The sequence below is a fragment of the Hirundo rustica genome, chromosome 1 (genome assembly GCF_015227805.2).
Source record: "Hirundo rustica isolate bHirRus1 chromosome 1, bHirRus1.pri.v3, whole genome shotgun sequence".
Taxonomy (NCBI): Eukaryota; Metazoa; Chordata; class Aves; order Passeriformes; family Hirundinidae; genus Hirundo; species Hirundo rustica.
Window position 1 is genome coordinate 46,246,933 of NC_053450.1, and position 16,098 is coordinate 46,263,030.

The following is a 16,098-nucleotide window of genomic DNA, read 5'->3' on the forward strand; positions in this document are numbered from 1 at the left end:
AGTGAGGATTGGGTCAAAGTAAAGATGACCTTTTTAGTAATAGTGATAGACATTGGTAAGAAATAGTAAATAAGAAATACGTAGTAATTAGTATAAAAGATAAGGACAGCCCAGCTCGGGGGGAGACGTGAGGAATCCATGCAGCTGCGAACATCTTGTCGGACTCTGAGAAAATTGTAAGATAAGAAACAATAAACGAAGTATGCAACCTTGAAAAATCTAAACCTGAGAACTCCGTCTCTTCCTTCGGCTCGGCTCGGAGCTGTGCAGGGGAGCAAAGGACCCTGAAACCACCTCAATGTTGGGGTAAGCCCCCGACATTCTAAGGTCTGTACTGAGAAGCAATTTTAATGCAACTGCTATGACCATCCTCCGCCCAGCCCACAGCAATCTGTTACAGAGAAGGTGTGTGTGCCCATTGTCTCCCAAACCTATAAACTGATTCTGCCCCCAGAGCTTCCTGAAGTCACCTGTGTTTTGCTGTCCTGCCTGCCTTACCAGTAGTCACCAAGCCCCAGGAGTGGGGTGCGTGGTGCAGTTTTATGTGGTGGAATGTGTGTTGGTGTTTCTTTCTGGAGGAAGATGTTGTCGCAGTGAGTTCTTTCCCAATGGTTTGTCCCTGAGCTCCCTATAATCCCCTCACAATTGGTTTGGCCCTAAGGCACTTTCCTTCCTTTTTTCTAGATCCTTGTCTGCCAATCCCTGTTTGTCCCAGCCCCTTGCTTGCCAATCAATACTTACTCCTTCCTCCATTCCAGAAAATTCCAGGTTACTCGACACCCTGTTGGTTCCTTTGGCTTGTAACCTCCCCTGTTGTTCCCCCATTGGCTAGGATTTTGTGGACCCCTCCCTATGATCCTCCCCTGTCAGATTGTGATTGGTTGTAGTGTTGTGTCCACCCCTTGTTCCACCCCCATTCATCTCTCCCCATGCTTGGGGCTCTCTCTCCCTGGACCCTTCGGCAATAAAGCTGTTGGACTCTCAAACTGAGAGCGTCCTCCTTTGCTCAATCCTTGATGTCACCCCACTCCAGCATCTTGGGACTGGTAGCCCCAGAGGTCCTGCCTAAGGCTAGCCTGATGCCTAGGCAGCTCCCCACACCTGGCGCAGAGGCACCCCATTTGGATCTAGCCGGAGCATATGAGATCTAGGGGACGCATCAGATGTGTCCAGAATTCCACAGTCTGGGTTTGAAAAGGAATAGGTACCTTCTACCTTTCCCTTCTCTCTCCTCCCACAAGTTCTGCCTGACCAACACATGCAATTTGTTCCTGCAAGCTGTCTTGCCCAACGGGTGGGCCAGGGTGTCCCAGGAGGAGGAGAAATCTCTGCAAAATCATAGGATCATGGAACCATTGAAAAAGGCCTCTAAGATCATCAAGACCAACAATTTACCTAACACTACCAAGGCCATCACCAGACCAAATCCCTAAAATGGATAGGGATACTGTCCTTCCACAATAGAGATGTCACCTATGCCCTTCTTTCTAGAATGGTTTGGGGTATCTTTTTCCAGTGTCTCAATATAGCAAGTTGTAGGATGAGGGAATGGCTTGATGGGAAAGTGATGCAAATAAAATGTCATTTTTCCCCTGTTCCCAACCATTGGTCACAACTAATGCTATTATATTGTTGTCTTTTCTTCGTCTCAGGCAAAGTAGGATGTACAGATTCAGTCCTTACACAGGAGTAATTGTGGATCCTGACTGAAAGGACAGACCATTTCCTAGGTACCCTCACTGCTTGATTCTCCCTCAGTTTTCTCCTCAGAAGAGGGAAAAAAGCCATCTCCAGTGTCCATAGTGCCAGAGTGTAATCAAACAGGCCCTGCACTTCTCTCCTTGTGGCAGGACAAGCCACTCCAAGGGGAAAAGATAAAAGCACACTGGGCAGCCCAAGTCAGGGCTTCTGGTGTCTGTGGCTTGCACCACTCATAGCTTAAATCATCCTGTTCCCTGGGGCCATGGAGCAAAGAGAAGAAGCAAAAAACCATCCATCAGCATGAGGTGTGGGGAGATGCATTTGCTCAGCACCAGTGAGAAGTTGCAAGCATGCCTTGGGCAGGTAAATGCTGTTTGTGTGAGCTGTTGCTGCGCGTGGGTGGTCTCACAGGTGTTAACACCCAGAAGTGTTTGGGAGGGGATTTCTGACTGTTGAACCTTCCCCGATGCATGCTTCTCCTCAGGTGTTTTTAATCTTCCCCTTTTAACACAGGATGGTGTTCAACTCCCACCTTCCCTGTCAGAAGCCCCTCCTGGTTTTCCTGTGGGCCCCACCCCACAGTGCCAGAGCTGCACACTCTGCCTGAGGCACCACGGGAAGCACAGATATTCCATGACCAAGTGCTGAGCCCCTGGCTGGAGAGGTGATTGTTCCTTGCATTCCTTGTCGTGCTGGTCACCAGCACACAGCCCCTGCAGTGCCACACCAGGCACATTGGTTAATGGCTGTTACTGAGCTCCCATTTGTCTTTACCCAGCAGGATGTATTTTTCATTGAACTTGACCACGCACTTTCATGCCTGTTGCTCTAAAGTGCAACTGTGCATCAGGATATTAAAGAGGAGCTCCTGAAAGTTTTGATTTTGTACTGTGCAACCTTCTAACTCATGTGAAAACTGCCTTTGATTTGATTTCTAGATCCTCTGCTCTTGTAAGTATTGGATTCAACCTCAAATCCTGAGTGAATATCTTGCCTTAGGAAGACCACCAAATATAGTAAATTTAAATAAAAAATAAATGTCCACCAACCTTCAGCGGTCTATATATTTGCTTTGTCTTGTCTGTAGTGGATATGTGTTAATTAACTGATAATGTATAGACAAAAAATGGCACACTAGTGGTATTAGTACCTTCAAAAAAGCACATGAGGAAAAAAGTGCAGCATGCTAATAAAGAATGGGGGCCAATTTATAGATAAGTTTGGTATGAATACTTTAATTCAGAGAAATAATATTAGTAAATGACAAAGCCTTTGAAGAACTTAAGCTTCACACTGAGTTCATTTTAGTGGCAAACTTTCTGCCTATCTGATCAGAGAATGACAAATTTGGGGGAGCAGCTTTAATTGCATTGAAAAAGCTGCACAGTCTCATAAGATTTCGTATACTAGCAGGTCTTAGATAAAGCTATTGTTTGAGTCAAGGAGGGGGTTGAAAGAAATTATTAGCAAATGTTTGGTTTCTGCAAATGATAGGGAAAATGACATTGATTTGCATACGTACATGGGCATGGACATCAGGTCCCCAGACTGTCATCTTGAAAATCTGGTATGGTTTGCATTTGTGATTTAACAGGGGAGGACACTAGTTAAGGCCTTTAAAGCATCTGTGTGCACAGAGGCGTAATTGTTTTAGCTGCACTGTTGTTCTATGGCCCTAGTGAAAGTAATTTAACTTCTTTGTACGCTCAACTTCAAATTTCATAGCCCCTAACTGCAGTTAAAAATTCATTTTTTGAAAATCTAACCCAGACTTTTGTAAAGAAGAACCTCTCCATAGTCATGTTCAGCAACCTAAGGGATTCAGATGATCTCAGTAGCAGAATCTAGATTGTACTTTGCCTCATTAACCACATTTTGAAAATCACCAGCCTGCTTTGCCAAGAATTAAGTTACATGATTTAAAATTAACATAAGAGTTTAGCATAATTGAAGTGGGACTGTGATATCTGACTTATGGGATTATAAGAGATAAAGGCATAATTTGCAGCACAAAAGATAACCTCTATTTTTAAAAGTAAAATTTAAAAGGTCAAAGTGGGAGGCTGTATGTAACTTTGTTTATATTTTGCAAGAATCCTGGGCAAAAACAAAAACTGAAGGTCATCTGTCATAACTAGCATAAAATCTCATCTCCACAACTGTGCACAGATGTTTGTTTTACTCAGAAAATTATATATAATGTATGCAGAAGAGGAATGAAAATACACTCCGCAACATTCAGTGCGATTGCATCTATACTAGAGATCAGCTGTGGCATGCAGAGCCTCTTTCAAGGGGCTTCATTACAGTAAATGCTTTTTAGTTATGAACATTTCTTCATCTGAAGATCTCTAAGCACTTCTCTAATGCAGGTCAGTTGTCAGAGCAAGTCTAATGTGCTGTAGAGGCATTACAGGGAGTCTGTGGGAGGGCTGGCGTGGCAGGAGAGTGCTCCCTTGGCCCACGTGTCTCTTCCAAACACCACATAGTCATGCAACCCTTCTGAAATTAACACTTGGTTTTTGGAACCTAATGTTCAACATCTGCCTTTCTTCTAAAATGAATCAATATTAATAAAACCAAATTGTTTAATAAAAAAAAATTAAAATAATAAATTAAAAAATGAATAAATTAAACTTCATAGGTGTGCAATCCCAGTTTCTGATATCTATATATAAACATAAGGCAGCTTCTTTTTTCCAGGTAGGATTTGGCTTGCAAAGCTCAGACATAGCATTGTGCCCATCTCTTCTAAATCTGCTCCTAAGTTGCTGCTTGCTGAAAGTCAGAGGTGTGCGACCACAGTGCAGTGAAACACAGCACATACTCCTGGAAATTTCCTCTGGTGGAACTCCCCCAAAAGGCCAAATTTATTGGAGCTACTCCTGCCTTAGGCTGCACTATCTTGGTGATGTGTCACTGGAGATCACTGCTTTAATTTTAAGTGTAGTTTAAATTTAACTGAAAATTGCAAGGTGACACTTTGAGTAAGTCTGAGAGGAAAATATTTTTCTAGAGCTTTTTATTGTATATGTAGGTTATGTATAAACATCTTTGTTGTATGTGCCTTGAGGCTAACAATACATCAGAAAAGTCTTTTTAACTGTGATGCTAATACCAGTTTATCAACTTTATAACTCCTGTGATGCCTTCAAAACTAACCTAATTTGGTCTTGGAACATAAAGACTCAAATCAGACCATAAATCATTATATTTCATTAAAAATATGGATGCACCTGTCCTGTATCAACCAATTAAGGTACAGTTCAGAGGGCAGGGCAGGCACACACACTACTGGGAGGTGGAACTATCTAATTTAGCGAAGGACATCTGTTTATATCCCCAGGTACCTGGGATTGCTTTTCCTTCAGAAATGCATAAAAGTGGGTGGATTCAGGAAATAGTCATATTATTTAGCTTAATGAGAATGTCTTAGATTGTTTAGTTATCATAGAAATACCTGTTTTATGGGAGAACAGTTGTGCTTTTGGCATTGTAGGTAATTGAAGTGAGTTCCATGTGTCTCTTCAATGTTAGATGTAGCTCTGCTTCTGGCTGGAATGACAGACTTGGACTTAAGAGATCTGGATCTTCATCCAAGTTCTATAACTTCATGCACTTGTTGGACAAACATGAAATGCTCTCTGCATTGGTGTCCCCACTGGTAAAGTGGTCCTGTAAATGGAAGGAAATTATACCATGTATCTTCTCCTAAAATCATTAAACTGTGTGGCTAAAGAGCAGTGGTTAGAAATTTGGTATTAGTATCAAATTTAACTCAAAGGATGTTCATTGCCTTTCCTTATGCTTTACTTCCAACAGCTTGGAGGAAGCTGGGGACTTCCCAGCTTTGCTCCAGCCGAGAAACACATCATTCAGCTCTGTTCTGGGCAGTTGGCAGCCTTAAGAATGCAAGCTCTGTTTCAAAACACTATGCATCTGTCAAGGCACTGCCTCAGCATAAAACCAGTGCCAGGATGTCTGACCAGGGGAAAGTGTCCCTCTGGTTCCTTTGGGAGAGCAGACTGGGTGAGAATCTTGCTGTCTCAATTTATTCTGAGCCCAGATGAAAGAGAAGCTGTTTTATTTTGGTGCAGTAGCTGTAAATAAAGTGATGCTCAACTAGAGGGGGTTCTGCAGAAGCAGCGGATCTCTTCCAGGTACGCAAACTCCTGCCTTGTCCTAAGCACCAGAGCTGCATGACCCCGTACCCAGGGCCATGTTCCCCTGACCCTTTCTGAGGTCCTGTCACTTCCTGTGACAGGCTCCTTTACCTGGCATGCTAGAACATATCAGGATTTGTCTCCTACTAACATAGCCATTGTTAATGTGACCCTGTGGAGGCTACAAATAACATGGGGACGGCATTGAGACAGACTATGTTGCTTTCTTCCTTTTGTCTTCAAGAAATGATGATTAACAACCATTAGAGGGGGGAAAGAGTCCTTACAAAAGGAAAGGGAAAATCTCAAGGCCATGAACATAACTTTTTTTTTTTTTAATATGTGTAATTGTCATTTCCTTTCCTCTGTCTCCTCACATAGAATTTCCCTCCCTCTCTAATTATGTCAGCAAATGGATGAGGCCAATTGCTGGGTTGCTCGCAGCTGACAAGCACAAGCCACCTCCAGTCCAGCACATTTATGTTATCACAGCACTGAGGCTGCACTAATAAGCCTGCCTGAGAGTACGGTACTGTCAGCCACCATCTGTGCACAAGTATCTGTCTTGACCTTGTCACACTGAAATTCCCTCTGTCTCAGGGTTTGGGAGGTTTTTTCTCTCAAATTCCTTGCAGAAACCACATTTTCCACAAAATCTTACAGTACTGCTTATTTCCCAAGGTTTGTAAATTTTGAGTGGCCTGCATAATTTGCATTCAAGAAACAGCATTCTGAGATATAAAGTGTAGGAGCAAAGCAGGTTTATCAGGGCATTTCAGCACACAGAGAGGTAAATCAATACTCAGTGGATTGCAAATACATGTCAGTAGGATATTAAATGATTTAATTTTCTCAGGGTAGTTACTTGGATGTATGCAGAGTAGGACCTGCATATTGAATTATCTCATTTGTGACAAAAGCAGATGCACACTGAGACAGATTTTCAAGTTCTAGGAATGATAATAAGTTACATTTCATCTGAGAAAAAATGTGTGTTTCTCAGCTGAATTTAAGTACATAGTTCCCTTCATATGAGCTTGCATAAATGCAATATAAATGCATGCACATGTTTTATAAATGCACCCAGACAAAGGTTTTGCAACAACGGTAGTGGGAGTTACATATTTAAAGTCCTGCATTTGACTTTAAAGACCTTGAATGTGCATGAAAATATATGCACATAAACATTGTGTTAGCATGTTGCAGAACCACAACGTTATTCCAAGCAAACCTAAGCTACTTGCAGGGACTGCAAGTTTGCCTCTAGCACAGCCTTTCTCTTTGTTCCTTTAGCTTGCTTGGGGCAGGATGCTGCCAGGTCTAGGAGTCTGCAGTTTGCCAGCTGCGCCTGCTTCTGGTCATGGGTCCAGCTACAGGTTTTGGGAGGAGGTTTCTTGATGGGACACTTGGTAGAAGTTGGCAGGGGTTTACAGCATCTGTCTGCTTTCAAGGAAGTCATGGTGTTACCCCCTATAGTGCACTCCAAGCCATAGACACAAGCTGTCACCTTTGCTATGACTTCTGCTATTCTCTTAAAAAAAAAAAAAAAAAAAAAAAAAAAGACAGAGGAAAAACCGATAATGAGAAGGGGAAATGTTAATTGTGGCTGGAGGTGACAATGAACAATAATAAATTGCTGCTTTGCTATTGTATCTCTGATCAAAGTACTTGCGGGCTGCAGCAGAGCAAAAGCTCAGCTCCAAGGGAGGATGATGTTTCTGGAAATCCTCGTGATCCCCGCAGGTCCTCCTGAATACCAGAGAAAACACAAACAGTGAACCAAAGTTAGATAAAATTTGTCTCAGACTTGCTGCCAAAAAGGCTCCTGTTTCTTCCTGTGTCTTTTTGTCTGTCTCCAGCCTAGTGGCTACAGTGGGTCCAAGACAATGTGCTGCCCCCAAGTACAGATACTCCCCTAATGGAAGCGCTCTTACCAAGCAGAATCTGGCCCACAATTTATTTTCTGCCTTGTTTTATTCAAAAGTGATGCTAAGACTGAAGCCTTCAACTTAAGCTTATGTATGTTAGGCTACTCAACCTGCAAGTTAGAAGGCAAAACTTTTTAGGTGAGCTGAGCCATTGCTGCTGCTAGGCACATCTCTGGGAGTTGCAAAGGCTAGCTCTGAAAAGCAGAATGCTCCTAAGAGATACTCGTAAGTGTTGCTGAAGACCCCACTTCTTAGGAAGCCATACTTAACAGATTTTGAGTATAAAAATATACCCCTAAAAATACTTACAATTGGAAGCAGCAGAAGCTACTTTGCCAAACCCATACTTTTCTGAGCAAGATATGGAGAAAAAGAGGGAATATTTTGGTACATTTTTAGAGATTCTTTCTAAACTTTTCAATTTTACTTTCTGTGCTGCCCTTGGCCACCAGGCACCGAGGCATTTCTTTAATTTACCAAAGAAAAACAAGCTCTACCCGCTGACACATTTACAGCTAAAACCTGCTCTCTGTGCTGTCTTGGTTGCAGAAACAGGCACAGGCTGAATGAGAGAAGCTGGGAACTTGTTATGTAAAATCCACAGCAAGTGAGCTTTTCCAGTGCTATTATGCCTTGACCCATTATTTTGGCACAGTAACAAAACCACTGAGACCGGACAGTTATAGGGTTTCACAGGCTTTTTTTTTTCCTTTTTTTTTTTTTTTTTTTTGCTTTTTTTTTTTCCCCCCTCTTCTTTTTTCTTTTTTTTTTTTTTTTTTTTTCCCCTTTTCCCTTTTTGGTCGCATCACAAAACCCAAGTGAATCAATGGTGTGCCCAAACTTCTGAAATAGATTAGGACTTTCAGTATCTTCCACACACAAAGAAACAGTGGGGAAAGATTTGTCTTTTATTTATTCATTACTTAATCAGGGCAGACTACTGTCTAAAAATACCTTGCTCAGGATCACGATAGAAATCTCTCACACGTTTTTCCAATTGCTTGGGCTACACTATGATCCCTACTGTTTTACATTCACATTGTTTTCTCTCTCTGGCTTAAAGCCTCTATTTTTCCCAATAAATTACACTTGCCTGTAACACAGGTGATCATTTTCCCCTCCAAGACTTGGTATTTGTTCAGCTTTGGCATTATCACTTGAGTAAAAAAATAAAAGTAATAAATAACTAAATAACTAAATAAATCCAACTGGACTAGATGGGAAGGGAAGGGAACTGGGAAGGGAATGTGAAGGGAAGGGAAAGGGAAGGAAAGGGAAGGGCAAGGGAAGGGGAAAGGGAAGGGAAGGGAAAGGTAAGGACCTTTCCGGGCCTTTCTTGCCTGTCCGGCCTTTCCCTTTCCTTTCCTGTGCTGTTCTATTCCTGTCCTTCCTTTCCTTTCCTTTCCTTTCCTTCCTTGGACTTCCTGTGTCGTGTATACTACAAACAATCTAGCTTTTTTGGCTACAGACTACAGGACTTTATATGCCATTTTATACCTCTTCATGATTTTGGATACTTGGATCTACAATTTCTCAGGTATGCAGAGAACAACTCTTTGAGGCAATGCACATGGGATCAGGGTGATCTTTTAAGAATGAGTTACAAATTTCTGACATTGCCCAGCAAAAAATTGCATTGTGACACTGTGCAGAAGTGCCCTCCTGTGCCTTTTGTACTAAATAGGTTTGGTTTGGAAGTCAAAACTAATTCTTGAAGAGACCATTCTGCAAATTCCACTCTGCAACACTGAGGCCCAGGCTAGGTGGTTTTCCATCCCCTCCCACACTCCAAGAACCAGCCAAGCCACAGTGGGAGCCCTGGGGATAACTGTGCTGATGAGGCATGTAGCTGAAAAGAATCCCTTTCACTGGTGTGTTGGTTCTGCCGCGCTGCGGTGAGACAAATGTGCTCGTGTCAGTCAAGTGTGCAGGGTGACACTGAAAATCTGATAAGTACTGGACATGTTAAGTTTATACAAAAGGGGCCACATTAAAACATAAACCCCTCTGAAATCTCTGTTTCTCTGTGTGCACTCTTATAAAGTTACATCTATTTTTATCAGGGATCAGATTATTTTGACCTGGAGAGGTGTCCTAGAATCATAGAATGGTTTGGGTTGGAAGATGGCCTCGAAGATCTTCTAGTTCCAACCCCCTGCTTTGGAGTCCCCACCAGCCTTGTCACCTCCATGGACACTAATTCAGTACAATACCTGTCCGCACAAAAATAGTTTTCCCCATAAAACTATTCTTTTAAATACACTTTAAACAGCAACTTATAGCAAGACTATCCATCTAAAACATGAATGTAAGAAAAGAGATGACTGATGAGTTTAAAGAGGTAAGCCATGAAGAACAGTCACAAACTAGTTATTCTATATTAAGTCTAAAAATAAGTTTAAAAAAATAATAACAAAACTTTTATCTCCAAAGTCCTCTGCAATAAATATTTTTGTGCTATTTTTAGTCAAGGGATTGAATAGCTCCAATTGCCATTTCCTTGTTTGAAACCTTTCTCCTAGTCCAGTAAAAATGCAGCACCTGTATCACTAGTTTGGTGCATTAGGGTTTTTCCAAGCTGTAAACACAAAAATCTGTCAGAAATAAAGTTACTGTTCTGCAAAGGATTTTGAGAAAAACATGCTATCATGTCTTCTTTAGAAGCTTATGGACAAAAGGACTCATAAATATACATAGCCAGACCTTCCTTTTTTGGTTAGTTCAATGAAAGATGCACCACTGCATGGGAAAAGGATCAACATCTTCATATCTGTGCCCTGAGGTTTTAGCTTTTAGAAGAAGAGTTGAGAGGGAAGATAACCCCTATAAAATAGTATTAAGACAACAGTTATTGTAGTAATCTACAAAGATAACCTGAATCATCTGAAGCAAAATTGTCTTTCTTGGAATGTGCTGCATAAGCCCATTCGTGGCATACATTTCCATTAGGTATATAAATCCTATTAATATGAAGCTATGTATGTATTACACATATTTCCATTATAATGTATTAAAAAAAAAAACAAAAACACCACCACAACAACAACAAAAAACACAACACCTTGGACAAAGAACAAATTCCTAGCCTTTGGCCACATGTCAAATATATACCACTGAGGCTCAGCCTTGCCAAAGGGGAAAAAAAAAAAAAAAAAGGAAAGAAAATGGACAACAACACAGGACATACATAATTTTTAAAATCCCACAATTGTTGACAGAGGTAGCTGAATAGAGCAGTGTGTTTCAGTGTTTCTAGTGCCTTTGCTGCTATACTGAGTTATATTTGCTTAGAGCATTACCACTGTTCATCAGCCACAGAAGAGTAAAAGCATTCAGACCTGGCTGAGAGATCTCTCAAAGTACTGAATATACAATCATGGCAGCTGTCGGGGGATCTGAAGGGATCACTGTGAGGCTTCCTGTGCTTTAGGGTTTTCCTCAGCAGGTAAGTCTGGAAGTAAATATAGAATCACTGCCAGTATAGTTTGAACATGACTTAAATCAGTAGATTGAGAAAAGGATGGCCAAACACAGCAGACTGGATTGTGCTCTAATGTGATGCCTGTCTGACAGAATGTCTGCAAAATTGCATGCCTCAGAGTGAAACAAGACTTATCTACAGAATGAGGGCTATATCCCCAGAAGGTCTCAGGAATTATTGCAGAAGAGCAAGAAAGAGGCTTCCTCAATGCAATACTGTGGCAAGAATGACTAATTCAATTCCCAGGTGTGCTAAAAGAAATGCCTTTACTTCAGAATATGCCTTCTGGGAGACCAATATTAAATATGCATTTTAAAAAGCATGTTGAAAAAGTGGGGAAGGAACAAACAAGATCTGAAAAATAAAGTTACTGATTTTTCTTTAGAGGGAGAGACGGGGAGCTCAGTCTGCTAAGCTTACCAAAAGGATGATGAAGAGATGAATTGCTCACATTATATAAGTATCCTCATGGGGAGACAGTAGAAGTATAAGAGGCTTTTTAACCTGGCAGATAACAGCATAATAAGAAGCAGCATATGGCAGATGAATTCATACAAACTCAGAGACAAAGACAATTTTTGGTGACGAAAATTATTAGTCTTGGGAATAAGCTACCAAGGAAATGGGTGGATTTTCTTTCCCATGAGTTTTCAAATCTCAGCAAGGATGTTTTTTCAAAATATATTTAACCAAATATAAGTTACTGAACTCATGAAATGTGTCTTGAGGTAAAGTGTAATGGTCTACAATACACAAAGTTAAACAGAAAATATTGTTACTATCTAGTCTTGAACTCCACAATTCTTTGACTGAGCTTCATTTCTGTAGGAAGGTGAAGTGGCAATGAGGGAAGAAGCTGAGCATTTTGAGCTGAGGAGCTTAGAAATAGCAAAAGGACTGTGAGAGCAACACAGATTGGTCAGGAAAACACAGCTGGATGTTACAGAGTGTATAACAGTGGTGTTTACTGGGTACTACATTTTCTGTGGCTGATAAAATCTGTGAGTGTTTAACTGAATTTCAGTGTCTCACCTAGCAAAGTTAGATAAATCTGCTCGGTCCCACTGGCTAAGACTACACAGCTCCAGCACACAGACCACCAGTATGATGGGCTGGTTTTCCCTCCCAGCACATTCAGAGCTGTCTGCATCTTGCTCTTTCTTGCTGCTTGCATGTCACTACCCCCCTCCACAAGAAACCTCACTTCTCTATTTCCAGTTGACATGGGGCTGTGCCCCTAACCTTCCTGTGCCCCCATGAATGCCCAGAGCAGCTTCCCTGCCCCTTCTGCCCAATTCATCAGATCCTGCCAGGCCATGCCAGTGATGCGGTTTTTCACAACTGACATTGCAGCAGTTTGTGGCAGGAGGAAAGAAAAAGATTTTTCTTTTGTTTTGTTTTTTCTCCAAGAATAGGGCCCGTCCATGCCATGTTCAAATTAAACTGTTTCTAAAGATGAAAACCCTCCAGGTGGTTCCTGTACTACCTAGTTCTTAATTTTGCTTTTCCAATAGTAATTGAAGCTTATTGAGGTGGGGGAGAGGGCAAAGAAAAAGCACTCAATCCAAATTGTCTTGTGAGGGAGGTAATAGAGCAGGGCTAAGGAAGCTCAGCAGTCATTTAAGTGGCACAGCTTCTTGTAAATCCTTTCTGAAAAGCCTGAATGAATCCTCCAAATGAATGGCCATTTTGTCCCTTTTAGTTCTCCTTCTCTAGCACAGAACTCAATGTGCAGCTTGTGGACAGACAGATTCCACAATAAATAGAGAAGGAGAGTAAAACTAAACCTACTGGAGTCTGGCCAGCAGCAATGTCAAATCTCTTGACTGATTTCCCAGGGAATTCTTGCTCTAAATGTCAGGAGAACATAGCCCTGCAGCCAAACCTGGACCCAACTGATACTAAGGCATGACAAAATTAATGACCTAAGTAACAAGATTACACCACAGGAAAATTAAAACTTCAGAAATGTGCAAAGATCACATTTCAGTAAGCGGAGTTTTATGTACGATCCTTTTAGTAGACAAAGCTTAACCCAAACTTATAAAACACAAATTGGTGAGGGGAGGGGGATTTATTAGCGGCAACAGAATGAAACTTTTCATCACTCAGAAAAAAAAAAGCCTGAGAATTTCTGCAAGTGGTTTCTGAAAAGGCTCACAGCCTGCTCTTAAATGCCCTTGTCGACAGGAGCCAAGGAAAGTCAAAGGAATTTGGTTTCCTAGGAGTCTGCACCACTTTGAAAACAGCAACTAAGTCCTCCATCACCAGAGCACTTCTACAAATCATCTTGGAGTCTGCCCTGCCAGTGACAGCAAGTGTCCCTTTGGCTGTGGTTACCTGCAACCACTCATGCCCATGGGACTGGCAGGTGCCTAAACAGCTTTGGGATTTCTGAACCTCCATCAGCTGCAGTTGAAACTGGCTGGTGGGTTCAAGATCTGTTGAAAAGGGCAGGAACACCCAGAACGAAGAGAGGGGAAGAGAGAGAGAGAGAAAGTACATGCATGTAAACTTCCTTGCTTTTTGGAAACTAAAAGCCTGAAGTGATGCTGAGAGGAGTCAAGCAAGCTGAAGAGCTTAACAACAGCAACATAAGGAAGGATAGAGTCCGGATCCACTGTGTACACGTGGAAAAGGACTAAGACACTGAGAAAACATAGAGTGCTTCTAAACTGTGGTCTTTTTTTAGGTTTTGCTCTTTCTTTTAATCTGTTTCAGTCTTGGCTGACAAACCCCAGTCTGACAGAGCTGCCCAGGATGGGTACCTATGAGATTTGCCGTAGCAGAGAAGGGACTCTTCCCACACTGCTATTCAGTGAGATGACAGAATCTACTGCTGGGAGTTTTTCTGCCCCTCTCCCTGATATTGTTTTAGCCGGAATTAGCTGTTTGCACATTCCTCTCTGACTTTGGCAGTGCGCCCTCTCCTCCATAACCGACCAAACTGAAATCCCGATCCAGCACACTCCAACTGTCTGGGAAGTTCTTGTTCAGAATGGGGATGTCTTATGTGTTGCAGCATCTTCTCATCATGGCTTAAGTTCCTACAGAGATCTTTAATTCATGATGCCCTAGAAATTACTGTAGAAACTCAGACTTAATCTTCAGTGAAGGAGAAGCAGAAGCACAGCAAGATTCCTCTGCACATTTCCCCCCACCCTGACATGGATTAAGTTTTAACACCATCTTTAAATTTTTCATAATACTCTTTTGTAAGTTATTTCTTTAACTATGTTGAGCACAGTAGCAGGAGTATTTCACTGTTGGATAGAAGTCCAAAATGAGTTAACCCAGGTTTTATAAAGATGACAATATTTTAAAAAAAAAAAAAAAAAAAAAAAAGACTGCTATGAACAAACAAACAAACAAACAAAAGGAATGTTTGTGGTCCCAACTCCCAACACTGACAAATTTACCCTTGGACAAACTGGGGCAGCTTTTCTCTGATTTTCTGTGCCATCTCAAGGGATGTCTTCCTTGCCTTCTGTGCTTCCAACAGAACATAGTCTGTTTGATCAGAGCTGGCACAGTGTACTTCGCTCCAGGTTTGTGCCTGAAGCATTGCCTTTCTCTGTTTTATGTGGCCACAACCTTTGTCTAATCCTCCAGAAGATCTTTCACAACAAGAATGGTAGCAGTGACAGAAGCTATTAATGTTCTGGCTTCTCTACGTGGCAGCGATCTGCTCTGCAGATCAAAAAGAACAGATACACACTATCTGACAGAAAAGGAAAAGCAATTACTGGTTTTGCTAAGTGAATTTTGTTTGTGAACAAGCAAACATGCCAGAGGAGCAGAGTCCACAAGGTGCCAAAGAACAAGTGAGTTTTTTTCTGAAATCACTGTAGCAGGTTGTGAAGGGCTTAGATTGAAAACCCAAACACAGCAAATGAATGAGCAGAGATGTGTAATGGTACAACCACCCCCTGCCCATCCCTTGACTAAGCTCAAGACATATGCAGATAAAGTAAAGCTTGAAAACCAAAAAAGCAAGCATTAAGCCTGCAGTTTCTCTTTTGCAATCAAATTGTGAGTGTTTCTTGGCATCCCTTATGACATGGCTTTAGAGGAGGAGCAGGCAAATTGAGAGAAACACCTACATTTGTACATTATGGCAGCCTGTGATTGGTAAGCACTCAATATGTGGACATGTCTTTTTTATTGCTGTGTCTACAAATTTGTCTAGGGCATCCTTAATGGATAGTGTTATACATTATACTCACTTTTCACTGTTGTAAATTATTATCTATAATCTCCTAGCAGAAGCTCAGGGAGGACTTTCTGTCTGTGGTTTCCTGGAGCAGTTCTTCAGATCTGCACTGTTTACTTATGGTTAGAAGGATTATCTGGCGCAATGTGTCTTGTACAGGCTGGCTGGTCACGCCGAACTTTGATTTTTCACTGTTGCTGCACGGATGCATGGCTTTATCCGTAGTTTAACCTCATTTTACAGTTGAACATGTTCTTTAGAATGTTTTCTATATAACTTATGCACATATGCTACAGCATGCAACGGTCTAAGCCAGATTTTCTATATACTTTGTTCCATTCTCAAGCATGTCTTCTTCAAGTGACTGTTTATGTGCATTCTCTAATGAATAGTTGTGCCTGGGGCCTTAGGCAACTTTGTGGTTTTTCTTATTACATGAAGGTCTGTTTTTCATTGTATTGTTTTCATGCTGTAGAGGCACTGAGTAATGACTACGTGAATTTCCTCAACAAACAGGATCACAGTCTAATTTAAACACTATTTTCCAGTGGCCTCCATCTGGCATTTCATAGTAGTCAAAACTTCATTCAATTTAGCAATTTCAACAAAAAA